At 34.6% G+C, this 16,440-nt stretch overlaps 1 protein-coding gene across 3 annotated transcripts in view; it reads right to left on the bottom strand.

The window, feature by feature from the left end:
- Positions 1-16,440, bottom strand: part of LOC149475457 (uncharacterized) — a 252,747-nt gene that overhangs the window by 233,900 nt on the left and 2,407 nt on the right. The gene's annotated exons all lie outside the window — the stretch shown is intronic.

Genomic DNA, 16,440 nt, shown 5'->3' with positions numbered 1-16,440 from the left:
AACATAATTTTTAACACGCTTTATTAGCTTCACCTGTATGTTTGTATGTAACCGACTCCTTTGAACTCGTTTTTGACCCACTGTAAACGGACTGATTTAATTCAAACTTTGTACACTTATCAAGGATTTGTGACAATAATATCATAATTTCATGAGATATTTTTTTTTTTATTATTGAACTACTTATATATTAATTATTATAGCCAGCCCAGACTTAAAAACCGTACCAAATCATCAGCAGATTAATTATACGTACCTAATCTAATTACCCTGATAAAGTTTAAATATTTTCATTTTCTACTCATTGTGCAATACAGATAACAATACAGGCCGATATCCGATAATTTTACGATTTGTATCGATTAAACACGATTACTATGTAACGTGAATCAGGTTTCCGATTAAAATGATAAGTCTACTGAGTTTCATTTTATTTCTAGACACCTGTTATTCTTGAGGTTAGAATCCTCCACAATAATACTTAGATATTATTATAACTATCAGTATATTTGATCAAAATTTGTTCAGCTGTTTTGCTTATTTCTTCCTAATCCCATCTATAACCCACTTGTCTATGACCATCACATGATAGACTGTAATAAATTCTTCCATAAACAACTACTATATGTTAAACATTTAACCCATGTTGAAGTATACTAAGATATACCTACATAGCAAAATCACATCCAAATTTATTCAGCTGTTTGCATTATTTCCTCTTAAGTATTTCCTAATACCCTTCTTCCCGTATCAATATTAAACCGTTTAACGTTAGACTGGATAACACACCTAAAATTTTTCCCGAAATAGCTACAAATCTATCGAACCTTAGGACAGTACCATCTGTTATTTACACCAATTATTATCATCAAGACCAAACCATCAATAACTAGTAATAACTCTTTTTCTTCCAAACTGAATAATAAACATTGAACAATGAATAGAAACAAATGTTAAATAACATTTTTTTACGCATCAGCACTTAACAGACGGGAGGTGAAACCTGATTTCAAGGTCTATAGCGATACTGATATTTCCACATATTGGGTTGCCATCTATTTTGGACAAAAACATTGTGTATTATAGCTTTTGCATAAATTATGTGTAAAGTATCTTGATAATTAGTTTTTTGAACTTTACGAGACTATAAGATAAACGCAAAATTATGTATCGCACGCGATAGGCTTTTCTGGAGCTATTTTAGCAGGAGGATAGCACTTAGATTTCTTACGGTTATACTTTTTATAGGATAAACCAATCATCAGGATAAACCTAGAAAGTCATACTTATTTGTTAATATTTCACTTAAATCTAAACAAGATTTTATAAACAAAAAAATATTGTATATATCTACTTGCCTTTTACTATTATTTCTTCCCTTAACATTAACACGATTTGTAATATACCTAATTATGATAATTACCTATCTAATGATAGGTATAGTGTAGGTGTTGTATTTATACTCTATCTACACTTTCTGTCGTTACTCTGTATTACATAACTATGGCTTAATATAGTATAAGTAAAATTCTTTCTTCTATTCTGACAAAAAGGAGATAGAATATCCTATCCTACTAATACATAATAATTAATAAATGCGAAAGTTTGTGAGGGTGGATGTATGTTTGTTACTCTTTCACGCAAATACTACTGAACCGATTACAATGGAATTTAGCACACATATAGAGGGTAACTTGGATTAACCCATATGATAGGTTTTATCCCGGAAACCCCACGTGAACGGAAACTATGCGGGTTTATCTTTGAAAACGTGGACGAAACCGCGGGCGGAAAGCTAGTACCCTATATTTCCACCTTATTTACCATTTGGACTTTTATTCAACACCGTGTTACCACACCGTGTCTTTGACAGGATATAAAACCGGATTCTCAAGGCTTGTATTTATTCTAACATTCACCGAACCCGTTCCTTGGGATAGCATTCGCCATAAATCAACCATTGCGCCAGTGCGCTTTCGTAATCGGTGGAAATTAACACTTCCGGCGCAGCAGTTCCTAGGTAATTCTTCCGATAATTAGGCTTGTGATTATGATAGATTTCTAAGCATTCGTAGATAACGGGAGGTTCGTAGATAGCACAATTTATATGATTCGTTTTTTAAAATATTCTGAAGTTTAGGTACATTTTAAAAGGAGCCATTTTAAGCGAGGATGATTACGTAAAGATTTATCAAATTGACTGGGTATATTTAATATTACTTGCGTAAAATGAAACAAAAGGCAACCTTAAATAAAAGAAACTTTAAAGCAATAACCGATTTAATATCTACTTGACCCACACAGTATAAAAACATATGTACAAGCATATTTACTAGTTAACACACTCAAAAATCGTCACTTCTTCTTTCGGAAATCTTATAAAAATACTATGCATCGGAAATGTTTAAACAAACAAATCATTCATCCTACTGTAGTTATAACAGAATCGTGTGACACACATGATGGGAACGACCAAGTTACGCCTCATTGTCATTTAAACGGTTACTATTCTAACTGTTTGTGAATAATGTTTACACATCCCTGTACAATTTTACGTACATTCTTTACATTCTTAAGTAGTGTGACATGCATTTTTGTATAATTAATTATTAAAATTTATAAGTTAAACAGTGAAAGAAAACATCGTGAGGAAACAGACATGTCGAAAAATCAAAAGTTCGACGACATAAGTTTAATTTAACTTAATAATATGATCTGCCAACCCGCACTTGGCCAGCGTGGTGGATTATGGCCTGATACTTTAGATAGTCCCAGCAGTGGGAAAATCATGGGCTGATGATGATAAGTTAAAAATATATGATGTTAAAGCCTGGGCTACTTTTAAGCCCATTAAAACAATACATAAAGAGCGCTATGCACATTATGTGGCTTGATGGCTTACACCTCTGACTTCAATTTTAAACCCAAATGTTCAAAATTTTTTTAAAGATGACCATAGTAAATTGAATAGATCCAATTTATCTGCACTTGCTGCACTTTTAGGATCCCATTTAAGAAACACATTCACATGTTTTGAAAATGCTTTCTTTCACCCACTCATTCACTCAACCACCCACTCACTTAACCTACCGACTCACTCAACCCACCCACTCCCTCTACCCACCCACTCACGCTACCCATCCACTCACTCTACCCACCCACTCACACTACCCACTGACTCACACTACATACCCACTATCTCTACCCACTCACTCCCTCCCTCTACACACTCACTCACACTACCCACTCACTCCTCTACCCACTCACTCCTCTACCTACTCACTCCTCTACCCACTCACTCCCTCTACCCACTCACTCACACTACCCACCCACTCCCTCTACCCACTCACTCTACCTACCCACTCCCTCTACCCACTCACTCACAATACCCACCCACTCTACCCACCCGTTCACGCTAGCCACCCGCTCACACTACCCACCCGCTCACACTACACACTCACTCCCTCTAGTACTCACTCCTCTACCCACCCACTCACTACCCACTGACACACTACATACCCACTATCTCTACCCACTCACTCCCTCCCTCTACACTCACTCACACTACACACTCACCCCTCTACCCACTCACCCCTCTACCCACTCACCCCTCTACCCACTCACCCCTCTACCCACTCACCCCTCTACCCACTCACCCCTCTACCCACTCACCCCTCTACCCACTCACCCCTCTACCCACTCACTCCTCTACCCACTCACTCCTCTACCCACTCACTCCTCTACCCACCCACTCCATCTACCCACTCCCTCTACCCACTCACTCCCTCTACCCACTCACTCCTCTACCCACTCACTCCTCTACCCACTCACTTCTCTACCCACTCACACCTCTACCCACCCACTCCATCTACCCACTCCCTCTACCCACTCACTCCTCCACCCAATCACTCCTCCATCCAATCACTCCTCTACCCACTCACTCCTCCACCCACTCACTCCTCTACCCACTCACTCACACTACCCACCCACTCACAATACCCACCCGCTCACACTTCCCACTCACTCCCACTACCCACTCACGCCCTCTACCCACTCACTCACTCTACCCACTCACTCACTCTACCCACTCACTCTACCCAGCCACTCACTTACCCACTCACTCATTCACCTGCGAATGCCCGACCGCCGACAGCGAGAAGTCCAGCAACGCGTCAACAGCAGCCGCATTGCCCAACGTACAAGCAACGTAAAGTACACTGGCCGCTCGTGTTGGCCTAATGCGTCACTGTATAACAGTAAAATCGAGTCAAAATCAATGCTCATTTGATTTCCGTATAGTAAAACAAAATTTGGGAACTCTTATGACGGTGCATTCACATCAAACGAAAATAGAGCTAGATAAGAATTAGATAGATAATTAAAATTAGATAGCAAGAGCATTCTTTCATGATCTTTTGTATAAACGAAGACTCGTATTCAGTGTTGTTCAGTATTAGAACATTGCAATTCTGCACGTTATCTTCATAACCCAAGTCTAATCGATGAAGGAAACAAATCATGAAGCAACCAGAACAGAATCACGTAGTTATATAACTAAAAGTTCGACGACATCTGACATTTACCAATCTTGGCCTCTCTCTCTCTCTCTACAGCCTTTTTCCGTCCACTGTTGGACATAGGCCTCTCCTAAGGCACGCCATAGAGCTCGGGGCTGCATATTTGATTCGATGTCCCCGAATTTCATTATTTTGTGCTGTTTAATCGATAGCTGGTAGTGGATTTTCTTAACAAACTGCTTTTCTTTTCCAACAAAAATGCGTAGTTTTTGTGAAAATCGAAATTGAAAATGATATCTTTTAAGGTTATTTTTGTACTAAAAACGCAACTTGAAGTAAAATCTTAAGCCATTATAGTATCAAAATGTCTAATTATCACACTCACACGCATTATTTTTAAATATATTTACGTACCTATTACTTTACATATTACAATTTATTTTGTTAAAATAATATTTTAACAATTTAGTATAGCCAAAAATCGTTCCATATTTTGTATTCACAACAAGCCACAGATAACACAGATTATGAGATTAGTTAATATAACGCAGATCACAGATTAGCAATACAAATATACTAGCTTAGCATAGGGCGTATTCAGAAAGAAAGCTTGAAACTTATAAGCGCTTATAAACGCTTATCGGCGCTTGTCATGTTCATTGTCTTGCTTGTCATATTTATATGAACATGACAAGCGCCGATAAGCGCTTATAAGTTTCAAGCTTTCTTTCTGAATACGCCCATAGAGTATAAATGATACATTTTAATTTTTAATGTTTTTTTTATAGCTCACTTGCTTCAGTTTTTAAAATCGATTAACTTTTACTTTTAGTATTCAAATAGGTAGCGAGGAGCGAAGCGACGAGCGTGTTAGGTTAACTGTTGAACTGCCGCACGAGCCGAGCGAGCGAAGCGAGCGTGCCGCGGCAGCGGCCGGCGAGTGCCAGAAGCGACTTTAGGGCGATTCCCACTCAAACAAAAAAAAACTACGTAGGTTTAAACAACCTGTTTGTATTTTATTTATGTATCGTAAAATTTTTGTTATTATCAAATGCTATCTAAATTAAAATTACGAAGTGTCTAGTCGTCCGCTAAACGGATGAATAAAATAATTTAATCGTCTGATTACCGGATGAAAAAAATAGTTTAATCGTCCGATTATTCGGATTACTAGATAACCTTTTAACACTAAAGCTAGTTGGGTTGGACTAAAGCAAAGGGGGCTCAGGACTTAGAAAATTTTTGATGGAGTTGGTGTCATTATAACACCTATTTATTATTGTTTTATCGTAAAGATTACGCTAATATAAGCATGTTTTATAGGAACAACTTTTCTCTAAAATCAAAAATGGCCGAGATATTCGCCCTCAATTCGTTAGGTTAGGTTTAGGTTAGGTTAGCCTTTAGGTTAGGTTAGGTTAGGTTTCTTAAAAAAAAAACTACACAGAAATAGGAGCCCCGCGAAGCGGGGCTCCGTCGACGCGCAAAAAAAAATCAAGTTTAGGTTAGGTTAGGTTTCTTAAAAAAAAATACACAGAAATAGGAGCCCCGCGAAGCGGGGCTCCGTCGACGCGCAAAAAAAATCAAGTTTAGGTTAGGTTAGGTTAGGTTTCTTAAAAAAAAAACTACACAGAAATAGGAGCCCCGCTAAGCGGGGCTCCGTCGACGCGCAAAAAAAATCAAATACCTACGTGTGCCCTCCTCCCCCCTCTCCTCCCCCCACAAAAAACCTATAATACGTGCGGCAGTTCTCTAAAGAATTATCGGACGATTAAATTATTTTATTCATCCGGTAATCGGACAACTAATTTATTTTATTCATCCGTTTAGCGGACGACTAGCGCTGTCCTTAAAATTATTTTTGACAAATTCATTTTAAAAATCACTTTCGAATTATATTTATTATCTACAATTGTGAACGCGTCATATAACATTTATTATCTATAATGGCATGTCGTAAATACGTGGTAAATACAAACTTACATTTTTCAGGTAATATAATTTAAGAAATTGTTATAGTATAAATAAATTAATAATACGGCAATATATTTAAAAATATTGCCTGTGTGCGAGATTACTAGAAGTTTTAATACAACAATGGTATAAAAGTGTCGTTTTTAGTACAAAAATAACCTTAAAAAAAATAATTTTCATTTTCGATTTTCACAAAAACTACGCATTTTTGTTGGAAAAGAAAAGCAGTTTGTTAAGAAAATCCACTACCAGCTATCGATTAAACAGCACAAATTAATGAAATTCGGGGACATCGAATCAAATATTTAACCGAGCTCGGTCTTCAGCTTTTCGCCGCCATTGAGAACCAGCCTCTTGGCCATCACCTATTAATATAATCCACCACGGATTATGGGCCAAACTCATAGGTGATCTGTGTCCCTGTAGTGGAAACAAATAAGTCTATATATCTACAGTCTACAGGGAAAATCATAATGAATTCACACAATCTATATATATAAAAGAAAGTCTGTATGTTCCAACACTTATAACTCGAGTTCTACTGAACCAATTTTCATGGTTTTAGATTCGTTGGATTTGTCTCCGTCCAGAATAGAAGAATAAATCATAAAAACAACAAAAACTAGACGAATAAATATTTTCCCAAAATTTTGATTTTCGTACATGTCAATCATTAGAATGTCAATCCTGTCAAATACGGAAAATAATGTTTGACATTCATGCGTTCAAAAATGTATTATGTGTAAAATAATAAAAAATTAAAAAGGGTGAATAAATATTGTTTGTATTTATTTTAAAATCAATTATTAAAAAGTGCAATAAAAGCAGATACATAAAAATTCCTCAAATGTTTGTGTTTACGCGTGTTTTCAGAAATTAATAAGGTATTTTTGGTGGGGAAACTAACCAAGAAATTTAGTTCGATAATTATTATTAAAAAAAATCTATAAAAATGTAAAAATTCTGACAATTATTTGTTGCGATTTCGTCGACTGCGTCAACAATATTGCTATCAAATTGCTATTTAAAACAAGCTAAATTGCGTTTTGAAGATTACATCCATTTATGCGATGCAATTAGCACAGAAGAAGGTGCAGAAAATGTTGGTCTATTGATTATTTTACCGGCGACATACACAGGTAGCCCAAGTGAATATGCGCAAGATGCAATGACATAATAATATGTTCGTCATTATGGTCGGCCAGATTTATTCATTACATTTATATGTAATCCGAAATGGATGGAAATTATTCAACTGCTGCTTCCCGGACAAATATCAAGTGATCGGCACGACATCACCACACGTGTTTTCAAGCAAAAAATCCGATCACTGATGAGTTACATTAATGGAACACATCTTTGGGATTATTCAATGATGGATGTATTCAATCGAATGACAATAATCTGGCTTGCAGCATGCACACATTTTAATTGGGTTAGTCGAAAGGATTCGGGCAGATAAAATATATGAGTGTGCGGGGATTGCTAATCCTGAAACCGATCTAGACCGACATAACGTTGTTATCACGAATATGATTCATGGACCGTGTGACACCATCAACCACCAATCACCATGCATGGTTGACAGTGAGTGTACCAAAAGGTATCCACGAAAATTGATGGCAGAGACCATCACAGGCAACGATGGTTACCCACTGTATCAGAGTCGATCGCCCAATGATAATGGTAAAATTATTATCACAACTAAAGTGAAACGAAACGATGGCGTGGTCGATAACAGTTAAAGAATGAAAAGAGTTAATCCATGCTGCACAAATTATTAAAATTCAGTCATTTTTCTCTGAGACGTGTTTGAAGTAATAAAATAAAATACTATTACATATCAATCCATATAAATATTTATTTTGTATCATTGTATTACGTTCATCAAAGCCTATTAGTTCAGCTAAAAGGTAACACAACATTCATTGACAGGGCGGTACAGGTAAATTAGCTTGGAGAAATTTTTGCGTTTGTAGCAGTGTATGGTCAGCAAATAAAATAAAACAACATTTTATTTTTAGTTTTTATTTTATACAGGGTTACTTGTAAAACACCAGCAACCTCGCAGGACAAGATAGCTAACATCATAAATAACAACATTTGTTCTACGACTTTTGGCATAACGCAATAAATTATTTTTAAATGATTTTTTAAACTTTTATTGTACTCTCCTTACATTTGTAAGTCTATGTTCTATTAATTATCGGATGGACGACGCGACGCCCCCTTCCCCCTCTCGTTCGCTTTTTGTTTACGTAATTTTTGGGAGGCGTAGAGTTTATAATATTCAGACGGAAAATTAAATGAATATTTATTTTTGTATGAAAATAAAATCTAACAAATTATCAAAAGTCGAAATGTTGTTACTTATGATGTTAGCTATCTTGTCCTGCGAGGTTGCCGGTGTTTTACAAGTAACCCTGTATATATAAGGGATTTTAAATTAAACTATATGTGTTTCTCCTCTGAAAAAGATGAGACTTTATTTTAATATTTGCACATTTAACATACATATAACTTTTACATTAACAATGTTACTAAAATGAAAAATTTACTAACCTGAAAAAGAAACGACATTTAAAGTTTAATTCTTTAGTTTGAGAAGTCAAAGGCTTGCCTCGACCATGTTTTAACACTGGAGCCATATTGAATTAACAATATAAAGTTACAACACTTACACACAAATTAAACACTAGTTATGGCCCTGCCTTCATACAAAACTGCTGAATACGCCGTTCGCACGGGAATAGAATGTGGATGCGATTTCCCTTATAGCATCCAAGCTTACGTCTTTATAATTATTAAACTGTATAAATTCATTCTTTAACTCCGGTCTGCATCGTGCAGACATGGGTGTAAAAGTCTCATTTTAGCTATTAAATGTAGTTTTTAAGTACATCTGAGTTTTCATTTGGGGCCTCCGGCTGCGGGACATGTAATTCACTTCAACAAATATTATAACAATAATAACAAATAATAACAACAATCAACAAATACAAAATTTATCAATTAAACTACGTACATAATAATTATAATTTTTGAATGAAATGTGCTTTATGTTCTAACGCTACCAAACGACTGCACGTGGCACCTGCGGACAGCGTAAACTGGTTTATTCTGGTTTTGTGCGTGTTTCCACTTTCCACTATCAAGTGACGATTTATTTATTTGTTTTGTTTCGTAATTATTATGGTCAAATATTAATTATGAAACAAATTATTATGGACACGATATTTTATTGTTTCACGGTAGTCGCCTTGTCGTTTGCTCAAGGACGTAAAATTGAATGATATATTTTTTTTTATAAAGTCAAAACCATTTTCTTTCAAATAAAAACTTGTTTTTATTGAAAACAAAAGTGTTGCTAGGAATAAGTATAAAGTTAAATAGTAATGTTAGGATATCGAAACATTTTTGTATAGGCCAGAACGATATAGTGGAAACGCGCTCTAAGATCTGAGTAATATACACACCACTACATATGCAAAAATTTCTCCAAGCTAATTTACCTGTACAAAGTTCGCCGGGACAGCTAGTTTATAATATATCTTATATCGTACTTACAACAGATCCCTGGCAAAAATGTCATCAATTAAATATGCCCGTTTAAAGTGGATAATCCTTAATCGAATCAAGGAGTCTATAACTTAAAAGTGATGTTAATATTAAGGTTAAAAATATTAATAAAACACGTACCTATAGATCAAATCATCTTCTTACATCTCGAACTAATCTTATATATAAAAATGAATCGCAAAATATGGTAAGCGGATAACGCGAGAACGGCTGAACCGATTTCGATAATTCTTTTTTTATTATATTCCTTGAAGTACGAGGATGGTTCTTATGTAGAGAAAACGTAAACATGTACCACGGGCGAAGCCGGGGCGGACCGCTAGTTTATAATATATCTTATATCTAAGGTACTTACAACAGATCCCTGGCAAAAATGTCATCAATTAAATATGCCCGTTTAAAGTGGATAATCCTTAATCGAATCAAGGAGTCTATAACTTAAAAGTGATGTTAATATTAAGGTTAAAAATATTAATAAAACACGTACCTATAGATCAAACCATCTTCTTACATCTCGAACTAAATATAAAAATGAATCGTAAAATGTGTTGGTAAGCGCATAACTCGAGAACGGCTGAACCGATTTCGATAATTCTTTTTTTATTATATTCCTTGAAGTACGAGGATGGTTTTTATGTAGAGAAAACGTAAATATGTACCACGGGCGAAGCCGGGGCGGACCGCTAGTAAGTAATAAAGGTCAAGAGAAAACTATACCATATTAGTTTTAACGAGCAAGCATGACAAGCTACACCTACCTACCATACATACAAAAAAATCGATTTGTCACGTTTGAACGCTTTCACTTGAGTTTCTAATTTCGCGACAAGTTAACGCCGTGTTATTATTAATTATTATGGTGATCATACTTCCGTGGTGTTAATTTTTAGCGGTTAATTAACAGTAACGTAAATTTTCTATGTCTATTTTAGTCTGAACTAGCTGTGCCCCGCGGTTTCACCCGCATTGCTCCTGCTGGACTTAAGATGATTATATATAGCCTATAACCTTCTTCGATAAATGGACTATATAACACCTAAAGAATTTTTCAATTCGGACCAGTACTTTCTGAGATTAGCGCGTTCAAGCAAACAAACTCTTCAGCTTTATAGCTAATATTAAGTATAGATTTAAGTACACTACGCTCATAACAGCATATTTGGTCTGTATTTACTTAGGCACATACGAATTTACCGCACGAATTCAGCCTTGAATATTTTATTTGTAATACTACTTTAACAACCACGACATGCTGATAACGTCACTAATAGCCCATTTAGCACTTTTTGGCCTATATTTTCGTACATTATGTGTAACTTTAACCGAAACGTAAGATAAACAAAACATGACATTACATTTCTACTTCAATATCGACTATGTTTATTCCTTCAATCATACACACACATAAATAGATACAACTAGCACACACCATAGCCATTGTGACTGTATACTTCGTTTCCTCTACCATAATGAGCACTATCCTAGAAGTAGTGACAATGTTTCGTTTTCTGCAAACAAACACCGCTTTCGTACTTTTTCTACCAGAAGAAAAAGCTTTCTCAAGCATTTACATACACACACACATCCCTCTTCTTCCAATACACACACACATACATTCAACAAACTCCCCTCTCTAATACCCGATACCCAGAAGGGCTTCGCATCTCGCATTAGATGGCAAACCTCCTCCTTTGCTTACTCTACCTTCTTCTGAAATGAAATGAAATAATTTATTTGCAGGAATTGTGGTTAATACAAGGTTTTACAATAATATATTACAATAAAGTCCGCACAACTCGCCAGCAAACTGGCATGCAAATATTTATGTGTATTTAACTCACTAAAATACAATATATTTTTAGATTAATTTTAACATTTTACATTACAGTTATTATTATCATCTATCTTTAGTGTTTAAAAGCAAAGAACTCATTTATATTATAAAAGCAATGAGATTGCAGCCACTTTTTTAATTTAAGTTTAAACAATTGCATGGGCAATTCCTTAAATGCCATTGGGATTCCGTTATATATCTTCGCACTCATAACATGGCTGTTTTTGCTACATAAAGCAGTGCGACAAATTGGAAGTTGCAATCTGTGAGGATCCCTGGTTGGGTACTGACTATTTTGACAACTTTTAATGTACATATAGGGATGCTGTTTTACAAATATTCCAACCTCCAAGATGTATAAAGAAGTAAGTGTTAAAAGTCCGAGTCGCTTAAATAAGTCTCGACAACTTTCTAAGGGCCCTACTCCACATATTGCTCTGACACACCTTTTCTGAGCTATAAAGACTTTGTTTACGTTTGTCTGTCATAAATAAATACATATGTCAGGACAATTTTCACACACGGCACGATCTGATCACATACTAAGCTTTCACTTGGGTTATGGAAATCTTAACAGTTCATCACGCAAATATTTGCCCCATTTTCTTCTACCATAGAAAAAGGACTTCTTCAAACGCACACACACATACAAGACCCTCCCCTCTTCCCCCTAACAGCAAAACCGACCCCCCGAATGTCAATTGGGAGCATGCCGGATCGTGAACAGTGCGTCTGTTTATCACTTAGTAGACTACCTAATCCTTTGCTTGATCTTCTATAGAAAAAGAAAACAGTCACATATATAACGTGTGTGTGTGTATAAATAGTAACCCAACACCCCGAATGTCACGATCAGGCGTCGCAACTGCAACCCGTCGGTGCGTGACAAGTCCAGCCGTGTAGAACGTCACGGCTCGCGCGTGGGAAGCTGGCCCCTTGGAAGATCAGTTACCATTAGTCACTAGTTTTGCCCTGCGGTGATGACCGTATTAATTGAATAAAAAAAACGATTTATGAACGCATAGCTGTAGACTATAGCCACAGGGTTCTTCGATGAATGAGCTGTCGAATACAACAATATGTTTTTCAACTCTTTAACTTAGTTCCTGATATTAGAGCGTACAAGATTAGGTATCTACTAAGTTACACCCGCAATTCGCAAGCGGCATTCATTTGAGGAGAAAATATTATATGGATAGCTTATGTTATTCAACACAGAAACAATTTTTCTATTTGAACCAGTAGATCCTAATGTTGTTAATGTGTACATTCAGCAAATACACAAACTCTTCAGCTTTTTCATATTTATGTGACTAAATTTGTCATAATTAACCGACATTCCTAAAAAATCGCAGATGTTCTCAATTTGTAGCAATTTTCATTCAAACTTTTCACACATTATATTGTTTATTGCTATTTTATAGAACATTTATAATTTGATCCTCTTCATATTTCTTACTAGAGGTCCGCCCCGGCTTCGCCCGTGGTACATATTTCGCAATAAAATGTAGCCTATGTTCTTTCTCGGGTATCAAAATATCTCCATACCAAATTTCATTCAAATTGGTTCAGTAGTTTAGGCGTGATTGAGTAACAGACAGACAGACAGAGTTACTTTCGCATTTATAATATTAGTATGGATGTGCAAAATGAATATGGATGAAATAGATAAAGCATTATTGATAAAACAATTGTATATATTCCATCCTCTCATTGCATGGATGACATCATTGAGGTCCCATTTCTCTTTAGTTACTGTTATCAATTTTGTATGTTTACCCTTTACTTGTTGATAGTAATAAATATATTGGTAGGTATCATTATGCATTATTTATAATATTGCATCAGTTTTTATTAAATAAAAACAACTGATAGATCAACAAAATAATGAGTCATGATTTAAAAATAATAGTTCTACTTTTTTAATACAGAATTCTATAAAATTGTTATTTTGGTTAACCCAAATATTTCACATTTACTGAACTAAAAATAAGCATGAACTAAATATAGTTCTATAATTTTAGATTCTGAGTTCTGACCTGATACAACTCTGTATTTAGGTATTTGGTTTAATTTATTTTTCTACATAGATCCATAAGTAAGCTTGTTTGTTTGACGCGCTAATCTCAGGTCCGATTTGAAAAAATTCATTAGGTGTTAGATAGTTCATTTTTCGAGGAAGGCTATAGGCTATATATCATCACGCTAAGACCAACAGGAGCTGAGTAGGTAATGCGGGTGAAACCGCGGGGCACAGCTAGTTTGAAATATTTACATAAATTCATACCAAAATTTTCCAAACAAAAATCATAGTTTTATCAGATAGTATTGCCAGAACTAAATATACATTTCAATGTTTAAAATAATGGTCTAAATGTGCATGCATTTAGCTTCAACACAGTTAATTATGATAAGGCCCAAGGTTGAGTACTAACTACTTTTATAACATGTCACCATAGATGTTCAAGGTCTTCATTTTATAGTCTTACTGATTAACAACACTAAGTGTTATTTTAATCTTTCCTTTCCAAAACATAAACTAACTTGAATACTACCTACTCAAATTTTATAAAATACTAGCGGTCCGCCCCGGCTTCGCCCGTGGTACATATGAAAAATAGTTGTTGGCCGATTCTCAGACTTACCCGATATGCACAGAAAATTTCATGAGAATCGGTCCACCCGTTTCGGAGGAGTATGCAGACTAACATTGTGACACGAGAATTTTATAATATAAGAAGAAAGATATATAAAATTCTCGTGTCACAATGTTAGTCTGCATACTCCGAAACGGGTGGAACGATTGAACATGTTAAAATGTCACCTGTAAACTGCCAAATACGGACAATTACAATACATTTTTGAAATGGTAGTTTAATACGTTACTCAATGAATAAGTTTTAACCAAGGATTGAAAAATCAGCCCTAAATATAATAACTATTCAAGTACGTTATAGTTATGTTATCAAGAGTGTTGTTTTGGAATTTTTTTTATTAACTATATTGAGACTAATTTTGTCAATAATAAACTAAAATACAAGAACTGACACATAGTAAAAGTATTTCATAAAACCAATGAACATAATGTTCAATGAATATAATTTTCTTATGAATGTGTTGACAAAACATCTGTACAACAATAGCATAGTTTCTAATCAATTGTACGGCTTATAATTATCAATACTATAATAAAAATATGTCTGAGGTTTCACCGTCTTTATAAGTTATGTTTGAATGTGTATGTGGAATATAATATTATACAGGGTGTAATCGTTAAGTGTGCACAGGTGATTATTGCGTAAGTGTTGCAGATAGTTATAAAAAAAAACTGATATCAAAAGCCCTTTTTGTGTTTGATGTAAAATTTTTGGATATTTCCCGTTTTATATTTAAAAAGTTATTATTGTTATTTTATTTATTAGGTAAAGGGCTTTCGATATCAGTTTAAAGTTTTTTGATATCTGCAATACTAACGGAATAATCACCTGTGCACACTTAACTATTACAATTTACACCTTGTATAGTTATGTACATATTATGTATAATAATTAGGTGTGCTTTGTTCTATATATGTTTGGGTGTACTATAATACATAGTTCTGCTGTAGTATAGACATTTAAGAAGATTACCACTTAGCAATTAGATATAAGTATTTAAATACGGAAAGTGCCATGAATTGCATTTTTGAACATATAATTAGAATCTTCAAATTATCAACCATGATACAATAAAATTTAAACTATTCTGAAGAATATTATGCCTATAAAATAGACCTTATACACAGGCCTCTCAATATTAATTATTAAAGTAGTTTAAACTAATATGACTCCCTAAATGAGTCCATTTCAATCTATACTCACTATATTATCATTTAAGTATGCCGTCATATTACACTCAGTCCGTAGACAGTAAAAACAAGGCATTTTGTTAAATATAACATCTTACTCATTTCGAGATTACATATGCTATCTATCTGACAGTTTATTTTAAGAAAATTAACTGTAAACGCATAGAACTGCATACAATACCTACATGTAGCATTGTGAGTCACAAACTCAAGGGATCTTTGTAGAAAGCGCATATACATATTTAACAGAGGACTATGATTTCTTAAGTTGTTTTTCAGATATTAAAAGACTTATTTGGTAATGAAGATAATTTCCTTTAGTAGTAAATTGGATAGATGCAATGCACATCTGTTTTAGATTCTTATAAGATTAAAATACACTACTCATATAATATTACTTAGTAATATTCAACATTTTTATATGAAAATTAAATTAAATTGTTATTTTTGTTTGTTGTTCCATTTTTGTTGTTAAACAAAAATGTGCAAAACATATGATAATGATAAAAACTTAAATAGCACAAAAAATAAACATTACTAAGTTTATTACTCATAACATACCAGTGCTACTTATTTATGTAGAATAGATATACAGTTTGTCAGAAGTGATCACTATCTTTTCCCATATCTTTTGAATTGGGTGCAAACTTCAGTTTTGTTCAGCATTTTAGCACATTATAATTTTTGTT

The sequence above is a fragment of the Colias philodice genome, chromosome 30 (genome assembly GCF_061535455.1).
Source record: "Colias philodice isolate Cphi_HAF_F1 chromosome 30, ilColPhil1 Martin Lab GWU primary, whole genome shotgun sequence".
In the NCBI taxonomy this organism is placed as follows: Eukaryota; Metazoa; Arthropoda; class Insecta; order Lepidoptera; family Pieridae; genus Colias; species Colias philodice.
This window is presented reverse-complemented; position numbering and strand designations above follow the sequence as displayed.